Genomic DNA, 14,981 nt, shown 5'->3' on the forward strand with positions numbered 1-14,981 from the left:
ACACACTTTTTAGCTCACCTGATTGTTGAGGTGAAGTTTTAAGATTGGTCTTTGTCCGCTGTCCGTCAGTCCACATTTGGTTTGTAAACACTCTAGCATTCACATTTCTCAAGCATTCTTTATCAAAGTTGCTGAAAGATCTCAGTCAAGTTTGATAAAGAGCAAAATCACATAATTAATGCCATAATTATTGCCGTTAGATTGTCCATATTTTCATTTATATTATACAAAATCCTTGTAAAAACTCTATAGAGGTCACAATTTTGTTTCAGATTTTATGAATCTTGGTCATAATATATATTTTTGTAAGCAAAGTTTGATGTTTGGTAAGGGGGGTCAACTCAAAATATAGGTCACCAGGTCAAATCTTACAAAAACAAAAACACTCCATACGCCTGAGTTTTTGTTCAATAATGATGAAACTTGACCAGGATGTTTGTCTGGACAATATCTAGGTCAAGTTTGACATTTGGTAAAGATTGAATGAACCAACTCCTCTCAGGTGAGCGAACTAGGGCCATCTTGGCCCTCTTGTTTAATATTAGCTTTATTGGACTCTAAACATATGATGACAAATAACCCTAATGATAAAGCCATGAAAAACATGGAAAACATTGAACATCTGATATGCTGGAAGAGATTTTCTGTTTTAATGATGAAAAGATGATATACCGGGGTGGGGCAGGGAGGGGGGACAGGGCACAGGTCTCACATCTCCAAGAACGATGAAAGGAACTATTCTAATGTAGTGAAAAATAAATGCATGTAATTAACTTTCTGAGTGCATGCATAAGCTGTATGTACTATTTGCATGAATCTACAATAAACTACAAAATAGGAAAACTACATGTTAAGACATTTATTAGGTAGTTTGTTCTTTGAACTCTTTTCTTTCAGTTCTATCAAACTCATGCTACATAGGAACGAATATTATAGTTCACAGACTGGTCAGATGTCTCAAGGTCAATAAGGTGATCACACCCCTTGACCACAGGTTACCTCATCTCTCTATAGATTAATTAATTTGGTTTTCAAATAGGTTTTGACCACCTGCATGACTGAATCACCCTTTTAACTCATTCAACACGCATTTTTAGGAAGAGAATCTGAAAGAGGGGTCAACAACCCATGATCAACAATATCAAATTATGTACACAACTTGTGGGGATCCTATCTAACAAATCAATTCAGAACATTTACTCAACCTTTTTTGTTCAATATTCATAACTGTACACTATCCATCCATCTTTACAGTCTCAGTATCTGGGGCTTTGGTGGGAAATAAAAAAGAACAAAGTAGAAAATTTGAAATCTAGTAGATTTATGCTGCCACCATCTTTGCATTTAAATTGTTCCAGCAGTACGTGTGATGGGTTTTATTCATTCCAGAACCTTAACAACTCCATGCTGTTGGAATAAATGTCGCCCCTTGATGGTGGAAAAAACTTAATCTCCAATGATCCTAAAGTTCATAAAAGTTTCATTTACTATGAGAAAAGGTCATTATGCTCATTGTAATCACGAAAGTGTAAAAGTACTTTGTATAGTATGATCTGACAAAAAATGTACACAAAAAATAAGAATGTAGATGAAGACAGCTTATGAAACTAAAAAATCTACTTTTGAGTTGGAAGTTTTTGTTATGCAATAAGACTCAATAAAATTCAATTTGCAACAGTATTGTTTTTCTTCTTATATATATTACAGCATCGTTAAAATAGACAATGCCAACTTTTAAGTATTCCCAATAACTTAAGTTTGCTACATATTGCAGAATGAAACATCCATTTAAATTAAAATCACTAAAATAAGTTAATTTCAATCTAATAACATCATCTGAGGTATACAACAAGCTCACAGCACAGAATGATGGAAAGAAAACCATACTGAATGTTGGAAGCTGAATAACGGCTATTTAAAAGGTAGCTTAGTACAAATGGACAGATCAGTAGAACAACATAACATAGCATAACTGCAAGCTTTTTTATTATTTGCCAATACAGGCTCAATGAAAATAGTTGTACATGTGCGTCATCAAATAGAATTTAAGTCAAAATAACAATTGCACTTCCAAATGCAGGGAAAGGTGTTTCCGCATCAAGCAAATCAAAAGATTGCTAACCTCTGAAACTCCAAATAGAAAAATATTTATGGAAAATGTAGGATGACAATAAGTCCATTGAGGTAACATTTTTGTGTCAAGGATGTCAACTTATTCTTTATTTGGCAAATAATGTCACTTAAATTTTCACAACAAAAACAGGTTACAGAAAAAGCTCAAAATACAATGTTAATGGCCAATTTACACCATAAATTATTCCAAACATTTTGGAATTTTCTGGAAGATATTCATATTTACATTTTACCATAAACAGTTATGTTTACCTCCAATCTCACTGATCACTAATTCATCTTTATAACTTCCTTGGAGTCTGACAATTAAGAATACAGTGAATTCCCAACCAAAGCATGAGAAAATATGAAATCAATAGTATCAGTGGTAATGACAATTCTGTATTGGAATAAAACAATTTTGACAAACAACACCACATATCATGAAAACTATTCCTTTATTTGTAAAGTAATTGTCTTTTATCAATCCTTTTTTTACAAAGAATTTAAAATAGCAAAATTGCTTAATTATTCTGTTATTTGGAAATTATTATAGAAAATGCAATCAACTCAATAGTTGAAATTTAAAGCTTTAATTCAAAAATCATCCCAACTTTCCAGAGTCTAGTAAGTGAAGCCCCCGTCACACTTGACCACGTCCATGAAGACCGCGCTGTGTCCTGAAAACGTCGTAGGACGTAGCGAGGACGGGGTAAAAATTGTAAACAAAGCATTTCTCAAGTTCCTGCTACGCTCATACCACGTTTGCGCTAAGTTCTTACTGCGTCCAACACGTTCCCACTATGTTCTTATTGCGCGTGTATTCAGGCGGGTACCACGGCCAACATGTTTGTGCTATGCTTTAACTACGCTCGTACTTAAGGTTGTTACTACGACCGCCAAGAAAGCACTGAATTCTTTTCACGTTCTCACTGCGTTCTATGTCACCCAAGATAAAATATGGCATGTCCTGATCATTATTGGGTATTGGGTCTGGGAATCCGATATTTTCCATTTTCCAAACACTGACTTTAATTCGGACTTGTTGTATATATGAGCGTCAAACATGGACCCGTATCCGCCAATATCTGTCCACGCAAACTAATAATCGGCGTCCACCAAAGCCAGAAGAACCACCGAAAAGAAGCCTTTGTAATTCTGAAACAATGATCCAGTGTTATTTGGGCATCTGATAGCCACATGTTTGCGATCAATTGCTCCGCAGGAGTGTGGCACATACCACTTTGTCTGAAACTCTTCCGCAATAGTGCGCCATTCGACTTGTGATGCTGGGCATGATATGACTTCGTCCTTATATTCGTCAACATTGCCCGGTACACTTCAAGAATAAACAAAGATATTGTGTTCCTAGCAATTCTAAAGGCGTACTGCAAGGACAGGTACTTGTCGCCAGATGCCAAGTGTCGTAACGTAATCGCAAGTTTCAGACCTGAATTGCAGCCTTCCTTCTGCTGACAGCCAAAGCTGCACTCAGCAAGACCTGGGCTGTCTTCTATTTCTTCTCCGCCTTCTACTTCTCACAAGCAATAGAGCGACCTGTCCATCGAGAAGAGCCTGTTGTCCAGCCAACACAGCAACATGCTGGAGAAGTTCTTGGTTGTCCATTTTATTCTGAAATGGAAGTGAAAGGAAAATGAATCCAATTTTTATACTCGACCATCAGAACGTGGCATGGTCCTGGCTAGAGCCTGCTGATTACGTACCTAAGACATGATAAGCATCGGTAGAACTTACTATATAAGAACCTAATGCGGTCTTTTGAAACGTGGTAGGGACGTATCATTGTCGCAACACTACCGTGGAAGGGTCGTTATGAGAACCAGAAGGACGTAGCAAGAACGTAGTGACAATCTAGAGACAACATGATGCGAACGCCACACACTCGTCCATGTATGCACTACGCGTGTATTGCCGAAATTAGGTTCTTACAAGGTTTAAGCTAAGTCATCACTACGACCTTTCCAAGTTCTTACCACGTCCTGATTTGACCACGTCCTCGCCACACAAGTTTTGAACATGTTAAAAGTTCGCCCACGTCCATGAAGACTGTACCGTGCGCAAAGTTGTGTCTACTGCGTCCTTGCTATGTTGTACACGTTCGCACTGGCATATTTTTTAGGACGTAGTGGAAACGTGGCCTAGTGTGACGGGGGTATTAATAAGGTAGGAGTGCAGCCCAGGCACACTCAAGGTCCTCACACAGTGAAACCTATGGCATGGAATGGACCTCATAAACTTTGAATTACACACACACAGAAAAGGCAAAAAATAAGTTTTTTTAAGAATTGAATCATCTGAATCATATGAATTGTCTAACGTTACACATTCAATTATATTATCTCAACACTGTTTAATAGCGGTTACAAATCATCTATAATCTTGATCTGTAGGTTGTGTATTTGAGTTACTACAAAACCATTTTATTCCTTGAAAAGTTGTTTAACTCAGGATAGCTGGGTCCAAGAATCCATAACATTTGTATTTTGCTTGCCTCAGATGCTAGTCACTAAAGTGAAAAAAGTTAATTCAGATCAAAAATATAATAATAAAAAATAAGTGAGTTTTAAGTCCTAAACCAGTGTAAAGTTACTGTTTTCCAATAAAGTGTAGTTTGAATATTGTACAAAGGTCACTCCATCTGTCAAATCTTGAGAAATCCATTAAATTATCTGCTATGTATTTGCCTCTCACAGGCAATAACTGCCACAGACACAACTTCAAAGCATTAAAATGTCAAGCGAATGGTTCCAGTTGGTTGAAAAACATGGCCGCCAGGGGGTGTGGCAGTTTTCCTTATATGGCTATAGTAAAACCTTGTCAACACTCTAGAAGTCACATTTTTAGTCCAATCTTCATGAAACTTTGTCAAAACATGTGTCCCAATAATATCTTGGACGAGTTCAAAAATGGTTCCGGTTGGTTGAAAAACATGGCCGCCAGGGGGCATGGCAGTTTTCCTTATATGGCTATAGTAAAACCTTCTTAACACTCTAGAAGTCACATTTTTAGTCCAATCTTCATGAAACTTGGTCAAAACATGTGTCCCAATAATATCTTGGACGAGATCAAAAATGGTTCCAGTTGAATGAAAAACATGGCCGCCATGGGGCGGGGCAGTTTTCCGTATATGGCTTTACTGTATGGTAAAACCTTGTTAACACTCTAGAAGTCACATTTGTGATCCAATGCTCATGAAACTTGGTCAGAATATTTGAACTAATAATATCTGGGCTAAGTCCAAAAATGGTTGAGATCCGTTAAAAAACATGGCCGCAAGGGGGCGTGGCATTTATCCTTAAATGGCTATTTACTACAAAACCTTGTTAACACTCTAGAAGTCACATTTATTATCCAATCTTAATGAAACTTGATCAGAACATTTCTTCTAACAATAGCTCGAGTGAGTTTGAAAATGGTTATGGTTCGTTGAAAAACATGGCCGCCAGGGGGGGGGGCAGTTGTCCTTATATGGCTTTAGTGAAAACTTGTTGACACTATATTAGCCACATTTATTGGCCAATCTTCATGAAACTTGGTCAGAACATTTGTCCCAATGAAAATTTGCCAGAGATTGAAGCTGGGTCATATGAGCTCAAAAACAAGGTCACAAGGTCAAATATAAAAAAAAACATGTTAAAAGTCACTTTTTGGGTCCAAAATAATGTTCATGAATCAGCTTGCATTCTTTTCAGAATAGTCTTGTTGCTTTGGCTTTCAGGTGAGCGCCTTAGGGCCTGATGGCCCTCTTGTTTCTAGACGCTAGGCATAAATGAGTTAAACTGCCCTCTTGTTGCGCTCTCACTTCCAATGTACTGAGGTCATGCCACGCTCATTCATCCATGCAGGTGTACAAAGTGATCCCAACAAGAGCATCTTATGCCCTGGGCAACAGGTATTGGGCTAAAAGATTTTGTCTTAATCAGCAAAGTATATTTTCCTGCTGATCTAAATTGCCTTATCAGCAACCTTAAAGGCACTATAAACCATTCAGTTCTTAAACCTTTGCAATCATCTCACCATAGTGCAAATAGAACAATATCTGCAAATAGAATTAATGGTTTCGAGTTTTAAATAAATCTCTCTATATTTTTTTTTGTAAAACACTGCAAATACAAAATCTGTTCTTGGAATGATAATAACCGAATTTCACTCTAGAAATCAGTTTAACTAACCAATCTTTTAAAGCAACAGTGTGTCTAGGGAATCACACCACAACAGAGCTTGTAACTTTTATCATGCCATCAAACATGGCGTGCAGGGGAAAGATTGATGTATATTTAAAGATGTCATGACCATCCAAGAGTGTAACCTTGTCATCATGCAAACAAGATATTATTGTCACAGATTGTCAGATTCCCAGCTTGGAAGTTCCTTTATAGTGGCTTCAGGAAATGTTGTATTTGCTCTGGAATTAGATTGAAAAGCAATGGCATATGGGTTCTTGTATCTACACAAGTTGATAGTATGTACTTTACTTCAATTTGCTCTGTGTAAATATTAACTAAGGTCTGATTAAGATATTTCTGTTTATACACAGAATTATGAAAAATGCAAGGTCTTGAAAGTTGTTGCTGCTACTTTCATATAATTTATAACTATTGATATACATGTACATGATGGAAACTCAAGTGACCACTTCTGTGTTTGGACTGTTGGCCCTCCGACCAATCAAATGTTTTTAGAGTGTTATATCCAAGACACATTGCCCAAGATAATGCTGGTAGTGTTGATGAAAATTGCGATTATGATTATGATTACAACTCGTTTGATAATGACAATGCAGATGACTATGTTGGACCTTGTTGGTGATGATCATGACGTGTTGATGATGTTTCGTATCAACTTGAGATGACATTTAAAAAAAATGGGTAACCTGTAACTTAACAAAACTCTTTATATAATAAATGTATTAATTTTCATTGTTTATTGTTGATGATATGAACTACAAACAATGGATGTTTTCATTTTCAGCACATATCCTTGCCACATCAGTCATTCCATTTAAAGGGACTGTCAACCGCAATTGACGGAAAGAGAAAAGTTCTAAAATACCGTATTTTTTTACAATTATTAGTTTATATTGATTAAAATATCACGACTGGTATATTATATAACTTGAACAAATTGTTAAGTTTTCATATTTTCAGTATATTCGGTTATACAATTTACTGGGTATGTCTACCAGGTAACTACCACTTTACGATAAATAACGCAAGTAGATTGATCATTATCGTCACCCAGGAATGCAAATTGTGCATGCATAGTAAATTGTATATATATTTTATATATAAAATTGTCAATCTACTTGTGTTATTTTTAGTGTGTATGTTATGTCACCTATTTTCGCGATGTACGTTCGATTTCACATCGCAAAATTTTATTACACTGTAACTCCAATATAGCGCGGTCAATGGGGTCCAAGCCGCAAAACAGCGTTATAACGGATCCGCGTTATAGGTTTTGAGCTCATTTACTGCAGGGCGCTATAAACAAAACAGGTATAGAATAGCCTATAATATAGGTCATGTATATTGCCATGCTGTGTTGACGCAAATACATGCATATAAACCGAATTGTATCGATAACAGTATACATACCGCTTTTCTTATGTGCACATTTATCCGATAATCCAATAAAATTGCAACATCACTTAAAAATAATAATCTTGAACATTAATGACGATATATGTTTAAGAAATTCGTAAACACAACCGTACGCATATATGCCATTTTCAGAAGTGTTAAGAGTACAGTGCATTATGGGGCAGAGCTAGCAACTTTAAATTTAGATTGAATGCAATACGACTCACGTACAAAAAATTGTTATATTGCGTCATACGCATGCAAAAAACGTGTTTCCCGGGGACTTTCTGATACCGCGCAAAAATGAAAGTGAAACTCTGTTAACAATTGCCGGTACACTGCGTTCGCATGTAAATAAATCGTCTGCATTATTTAATTTCTTATACACGAACTGAAAGAGATTAAATGACATAATACTAGAATGATAATAAAATGACAGAAAAAGTTGTTTTATACAGTAGGCAGTATATTTCACAGCCGCTCATTTAATATAGTCAAACTGCAACCATATCAAAGAAAGAATGTTTCAATCGTTTTGAATTACTTGAATTGTATAACTATCCCGCTTGCACTTAACTTATGGAAATTATCGCACTGAACCACTCTGATGAGGTATACATGTAATAAACACTGACACGCGAGTTTTTCACACCTTTATTGACATTACACAACAGATTAACACCAATTAGCTGTCGGTGTTGTTTAACCTCGAGGCGATTGTGATTGCCGCCATCTTTGAATTGTCTGAAAATACATGAAGTTGCATTATACGGATTTGAATCAGAAATAAAATGGAAGGTTGGAGAAAAAATGGGATCCAAGCACCCTCCGCGTTATATTGGATTCAGCGTTATAACGGAGCGCTTTATATTGGAGTTACAGTGTACCGAATATAAAATATGAAAATATGAACTTTTTTCAAGTATTGTAATTTACCAGTCGTGATATTGTAATCAATATAAACTGATAAATGTAAAAAAAATACGTTATTTTAAAACTTTTCTTTTTCGTCAATCACGGTTGACAGTCTCTTTAACAACGTAGACACAAGTACAATTTATTTCCTGAATTGCCAAAGGATAGAATTTGGTCATTACGACAAGTATTGGATAATTTGTGCAAGAGTCCATGCAAATTATCAGATTATTTTATTTGTTTGTTAAATATTTAATTTTTTCAGCATTATCTTGTTTGTTCACAGTGTTCTTTCTAAAGTAGAAAGCATTACACTATAAAGACCAGATGCAAGCTATAAGCATAATAACAGTAACATTAAAGCACAAATTTTTAGCTCACCTGATTGCTCAGGTTAGCTTTTCTGACCGGTCTTTGTCCGTCGTATGTCCGTCCGTTCGTCCGTCCGTAAACATTTGCTCGTAAACACTCTAGAGGCCACATTTCTTGTCCCATCTTCATGAAACTTGGTCAAAAGCTTTGTCCCAATAAAATCTCGGCCGAGTTCGAAACTGGATTGTGCCGGGTCAAAAACTAGGTCACTAGGTAAAAAAAAAGAAAAACCTTGTAAACACTGTAGAAGTCACATCTCATGCCCAATCTTCATGTAACTTTGTCAAAATGTTTGTATTAATGATATCTTGATTGAGTTCAAAAGTGGTTCCTGTGTGTTGAAAAACATGGCCGCCAGTGGGCGGGGCAATTTTCCTTATTTGGCTATAGAGAAACCTTGTAAACACTCTAGAAGTCACAATTTTTGCCCAATCACCATGAAAGTTGGTCAAAACATTGGTTCAATTGATGTCTCGGACGAGTTTGAAAATGGTCGAGATCGGTGATAAAACATGGCCGCCAGTGGGCGTTGCATTTTTCTCTATATGTATATAGTGGCAGCTTTCCCTATTTGGGTATAAAGAAACCTTGTAAACACTCTAGAAGTCACAGTTTTTGCCCAATCATCATGAAAGTTGGTCAAAACATTGGTTTTATTGATATCTAGGACTAGTTTGAAAATGGTCGGGATTGGTGAAAAAACATGGCTGCCAGTGGGCGGGGCATTTTTCAATATATGTATATAGTGAAAACATGTGAACACAGTAGAAGTCACATTTTTGGCCCAATTTTCATGAAATTTGCTCAGAACATTTGTTTCCTTGATACGAGAGTTGAGTTCAAAAATGGTTCCGGTCAGTTGAATAACATTGCTGCTGGGAGGGGAGCAGTTTTCTCATTATGCCCCCCCCCCCCCCTTCGAAGAAGAGGGGGTATATTGTTTTGCTCATGTCGGTCCGTCCGTCCACCAGATGGTTTCCAGATGATAACTCAAGAGCGCTTATGCCAAGGATCATGAAACTTCATAGGTACATTGATCATGACTCGCAGATAACTCCTATTGATTTTTAGGTCACTAGGTCAAAGGTCAAGGTCACGATGACCCGAAATAGTAAAATGGTTTCCGGATGATAACTCAAGAACACTTATGCCTAGAATCATGAAACTTCATAGATACATTGATCATGACTCGCAGATGACCCCTATTGATTTTCAGGTCACTAGGTCAAAGGTCAAGGTCACGGTGACTCAAAGCAGTTAAATGGTTTCCGGATGATAATTCAAGAACCCTTATGCCTAGGATCATGAAACTTCATAGCTACATTGATAATGACTGGCAGATAACCCCTATCGATTTTCAGGTCACTAGGTCAAAGGTCAAGGTCACGATGACCCGAAATAGTAAAATGATTTCCGGATAATAACTCAAGAACGCTTAGGCCTAGGATCATGAAACTTCATAGTTACATTAATCATAACTCGTCGATGACCCCTATTGATTTTCAGGTCACTAGGTCAAAGGTCAAGGTCACGATGACCCAAAATAGTAATATGGTTTCCGGATTATAACTCAAGAACGCTTAGGCCTAGAATCATGAATCTTCATAGGTACATTGATCACGACTCATAGATGACCCCTATTGATTTTTAGGTCACTAGGTCAAAGGTCAAGGTCACGGTGACCCGAAATAGTAAAATGGTTTCCAGATGATAACTCAAGAGCGCTTATGCCTAGGATCATGAAACCTTACAGGTACATTGATCATGACTCGAAGATGACCCCTATTGATTTTCAGGTCACTAGGTCAAAGGTCAAGGTCGGGGTGACCTGAAATAGTAAAATGGTTTCTGGATGATAACTTAAGAACGCTTATGCCTAGGATCATGAAACTTCATAGGTACAATGATCATGACTCGCAGATGACCCCTATTGATTTTCAGGTCACTAGGTCAAAGGATAAGGTCACGGTGACCTGAAATAGTAAAATGGTTTCTGGATGATAACTCAAGAATGCTTATGCCTAGGTTCATGAAACTTCATAGGTATATTGATCATGACTCGCAGATGACCCCTATTGATTATCAGGTAACTAGGTCAAAGGTCAAGGTCACAGTGCCAAATAACGTATTCACACAATGGCTGTCAGGTCATGGTGACTCAACTTAGAAAAATGGTTTCTGGATGATAACTCAGGAATGCTTACGCCTAGGATCATGAAACTTCATAGGTATATTGATCATGACTCGCAGATGAAATAATAATGAAACTTGACCAGGATGTTTGTCTGGACAATATCTAGGTCAAGTTTGACATTTGGTAAAGATTGAATGAACCGATTCCTCTCAGGTGAGCGAACTAGGGCCATCTTGGCATTCTTGTTGTATTTTTAAAATATGTCATAAAATATGTTCACTAATCAGTACTGTTTAAAATACTTTTAAAAAATGACAAGAGCAAGAAAAAAGGTTGGATAAAAAAAACATGCCTCAGCCGAGATTCGAACCCAGGTCATCTGGAACTAAAAGTCAATGCGCTTCCACTGAGCCACGCCAGCTTTCGTACTGAACAGTGAATTAAGAACTCTATGTAACAAATACACTTATATTTTAAATTATAGAGGAAAAGAGTAACTAACTCTTATTATTCTACTGATTTCGAAAGACAATTATCATTAAGGAACACATATTTTTTACATTTTTCTTAGTCAGGAATGTTATTTAATTTGTTTAAACATAATTTATACAATCATTATTTAATCTATGGCTCTGACAATTATTTAGAAAATTGTCACTTTACCAAACTGTGAACAAGTTCCTTTAAAAAGAAAAAAATATATTTTAGTAGCACTTTTAAATTCAAACTGGAATAATCACAAAATGTTTAGTTCGATAGTTTAAATATTAAAGATTTTTTTACAACTATATAACATACCAAATTGTATAATTTTATTTTGATAACTTTTTTATTAAAATGAATAATTTTTTGTGACATGCATTATATTGATTTATTGACAATAAATCTAGCCTGCATTTAATGCATGTATTGAGCTAGTGATAAAAAATAATTCTGAATTAAACAAGCACTCTGATACAGTGGATGGTAATTATCCTCAGTATTCTTTTTATCTCCATTAAAGCATTATGAGAAAGATTCATGACTTTCATGCATGCAATCCTCCATGAAAATATGGAGGCACTTTGATGTAAACAGCAAAAACAGTAGCTCTGATTGGTCTTTAAGACACTTGCTTTGATTCCAGGCATGTCAGGTACTAGTGCTTTGTAAGCTATCACCAAGTCCTATCATGACAACCATGCCCAAGTAAGCTCTTACCAAATATTATCATAACAACCATGTCGAAGCAAGCTCTCTGACATAATCCTATCATGACAGCCATGCCCAAGTAAGCTATCACCAAGTCCTATCATGACAACCATGCCCAAGTAAGCTCTCACCAAGTCCTATCATGACAACAATGCCCAAGTAAGCTATCACCTAGTCCTATCATGACAACCATGCCCAAGTAAGCTCTCACCAAGTCCTATCATGACAACCATGCCCAAGTAAGCTATTACCAAGTCCTATCATGGCAACCATGCCCAAGTAAGCTCTCACCAAGTCCTATCATGACAACCATGCCCAAGTAAGCTCTCACCAAGTCCTATCATGACAGCCATGCCCAAGTAAGCTCTCATCAAGTCCTATCATGACAACCATGCCCAAGTAAGCTCTCCCCAAGTTGTATCATGACAACCATGCCCAAGTAAGCTCTCAACAAGTCCTATCATAACAACCATGCCCAAGTAAGCTATCACCAAGTTCTATCATGACAACCATGCCCAAGTAAGCTATCACCAAGTCCTATCATGACAACCATGCCCCCAAGTAAGCCCTCACCAAGTCCTATCATGACAACCATGCCCAAGTAAGCTCTCACCAAGTCCTATCATGACAACCATGCCCAAGTAAGCTCTCACCAAGTCCTATCATGACAACCATGCCCAAGTAAGCTATCACCAAGTCATATCATGACAACCATGCCCAAGTAAGCTCTCACCAAGTCCTATCATGACAACCATGCCCAAGTAAGCTCTCACCAAGTCCTATCATGACAACCATGCCCAAGTAAGCTCTCACCAAGTCCTATCATGACAACCATGCCCAAGTAAGCTCTCACCAATCCTATCATGACAAACATGCCCAAGTAAGCTATCTCCAAGTCCTATCATGACAACCATGCCCAAGTAAGCTCTCACCAAGTCCTATCATGACAACCATGCCCAAGTCAGCTCTCACCAAGTCCTATCATGACAACCATGCCCAAGTAAGCTATCTCCAAGTCCTATCATGACAACCATGCCCAAGTAAGCTATCACCAAGTCCTATCATGACAACCATACCCAAGTAAGCTATCACCAAGTCCTATCATAACAACCATGCCCAAGTAAGCTATCACCAAGTCCTATCATGACAACCATGCCCAAGTAAGCTATCACCAAGTCCTATCATGACAACCATGCCCAAGTAAGCTCTCACCAAGTCCTATCATGACAACCATGCCAAAGTAAGCTCTCACCAAGTCCTATCATGACAACCATGCCCAAGTAAGCTCTTACCAAGTCCTATCATGACAACCATGCCCAAGTAAGCTATCACCAAGTCCTATCATGAAAACCATGCCCAAGTTAGCTATCACCAAGTCCTATCATGACAGCCATGCCCAAGTAAGCTCTCACCAAGTCCTATCATGACAACCATGCCCAAGTAAGCTCTAACCAAGTCCTATCATGACAACCATGCCCAAGTAAGCTATCACCAAGTCCTATCATGACAACCATGCCCAAGTAAGCTCTCACCAAGTCCTATCATGACAACCATACCCAAGTAAGCTATCACCAAGTCCTATCATGACAACCATGCCCAAGTAAGCTCTCACCAAGTCCTATCATGACAACCATGCCCAAGTAAGCTCTCACCAAGTCCTATCATGACAGCCATGCCCAAGAACTCTCTCACCAAGTCCAATCATGACAGCCATGACCAAGTAAGCTATCACCAAGTCCTATCATGACAACCATGCCCAAGTAAGCTCTCACGAAGTCCTATCATGACAACCATGCCCAAGTAAGCTATCACAAAGTCCAATCATGACAGCCATGCCCAAAAAAGCTCTCACCAAGTCCTATCATGACAACCATGCCCAAGTAAGCTATCACCAAGTCCTATCATGACAACCATGCCCAAGTAAGCTCTCACCAAGTCCTATCATGACAGCCATGCGGAAGTAAGCTATTACCAAATCCTATCATGACAGCCATGCCCAAAAAAGCTCTCACGAAGTCCTATCTTGACAACCATGCCCAAGTAAGCTATCACCAAGTCCTATCATGACCACCATGCCCAAGTAAGCTTTCACCAAGTCCTATCATGACAGCCATGCCGAAGTAAGCTATCACCAAATCCTATCATGACAGCCATTCCCAAGTAAGCTCTCACCAAGTCCTATCATAAAAACCATGCCCAAGTAAGCTATCACCAAGTCCTATCATGACAGCCATGCCCAAGTAAGCTCTCACCAAGTCCTATCATGACAGCCATGCCCAAGTAAGCTGTCACCAAGTCCTATCATGACAACCATGCCCAAGTAAGCTCTCACCAAGTCCTATCATGACAACTATGCCCAAGTAAGCTCTCACCAAGTCCTATCATGACAGCCATGCCCAAGTAAGCTATCACCAAGTCCTATCATGACAACTATGTCCAAGTAAGCTATCACCACGTCCTATTATGACTATCATTCCCAAGTAAGCTCTTACCAAATATTATCATGACAACCATTCCGAAGCAAGCTCTCTGACATAATCCTATCATGACAACCATGCCCAAGTAAGCTCTCACCAAGTCCTATCATGACAACCATGCCCAAGTAAGCTATCACCAAGTCCTATCATGACAGCCATGCCCAAGTAAGCTATCAC

The 14,981-nt window shown here is 38.0% G+C and overlaps 1 long non-coding RNA gene across 1 annotated transcript in view; it reads right to left on the reverse strand.

The window, feature by feature from the left end:
- Window positions 1-9,097: 9,097 nt before the first annotated feature.
- LOC127849528 (uncharacterized) overlaps window positions 9,098-14,981 on the reverse strand; it is a 145,590-nt gene continuing 139,706 nt past the window's right edge. The window contains exon 2 of the long non-coding RNA XR_008034893.1: window positions 9,098-9,233. This is a non-coding gene — a long non-coding RNA (uncharacterized LOC127849528). The remainder of the gene's footprint in view (window positions 9,234-14,981) is intronic.

The sequence above is a fragment of the Dreissena polymorpha genome, chromosome 11 (genome assembly GCF_020536995.1).
Source record: "Dreissena polymorpha isolate Duluth1 chromosome 11, UMN_Dpol_1.0, whole genome shotgun sequence".
Taxonomy (NCBI): domain Eukaryota; kingdom Metazoa; phylum Mollusca; class Bivalvia; order Myida; family Dreissenidae; genus Dreissena; species Dreissena polymorpha.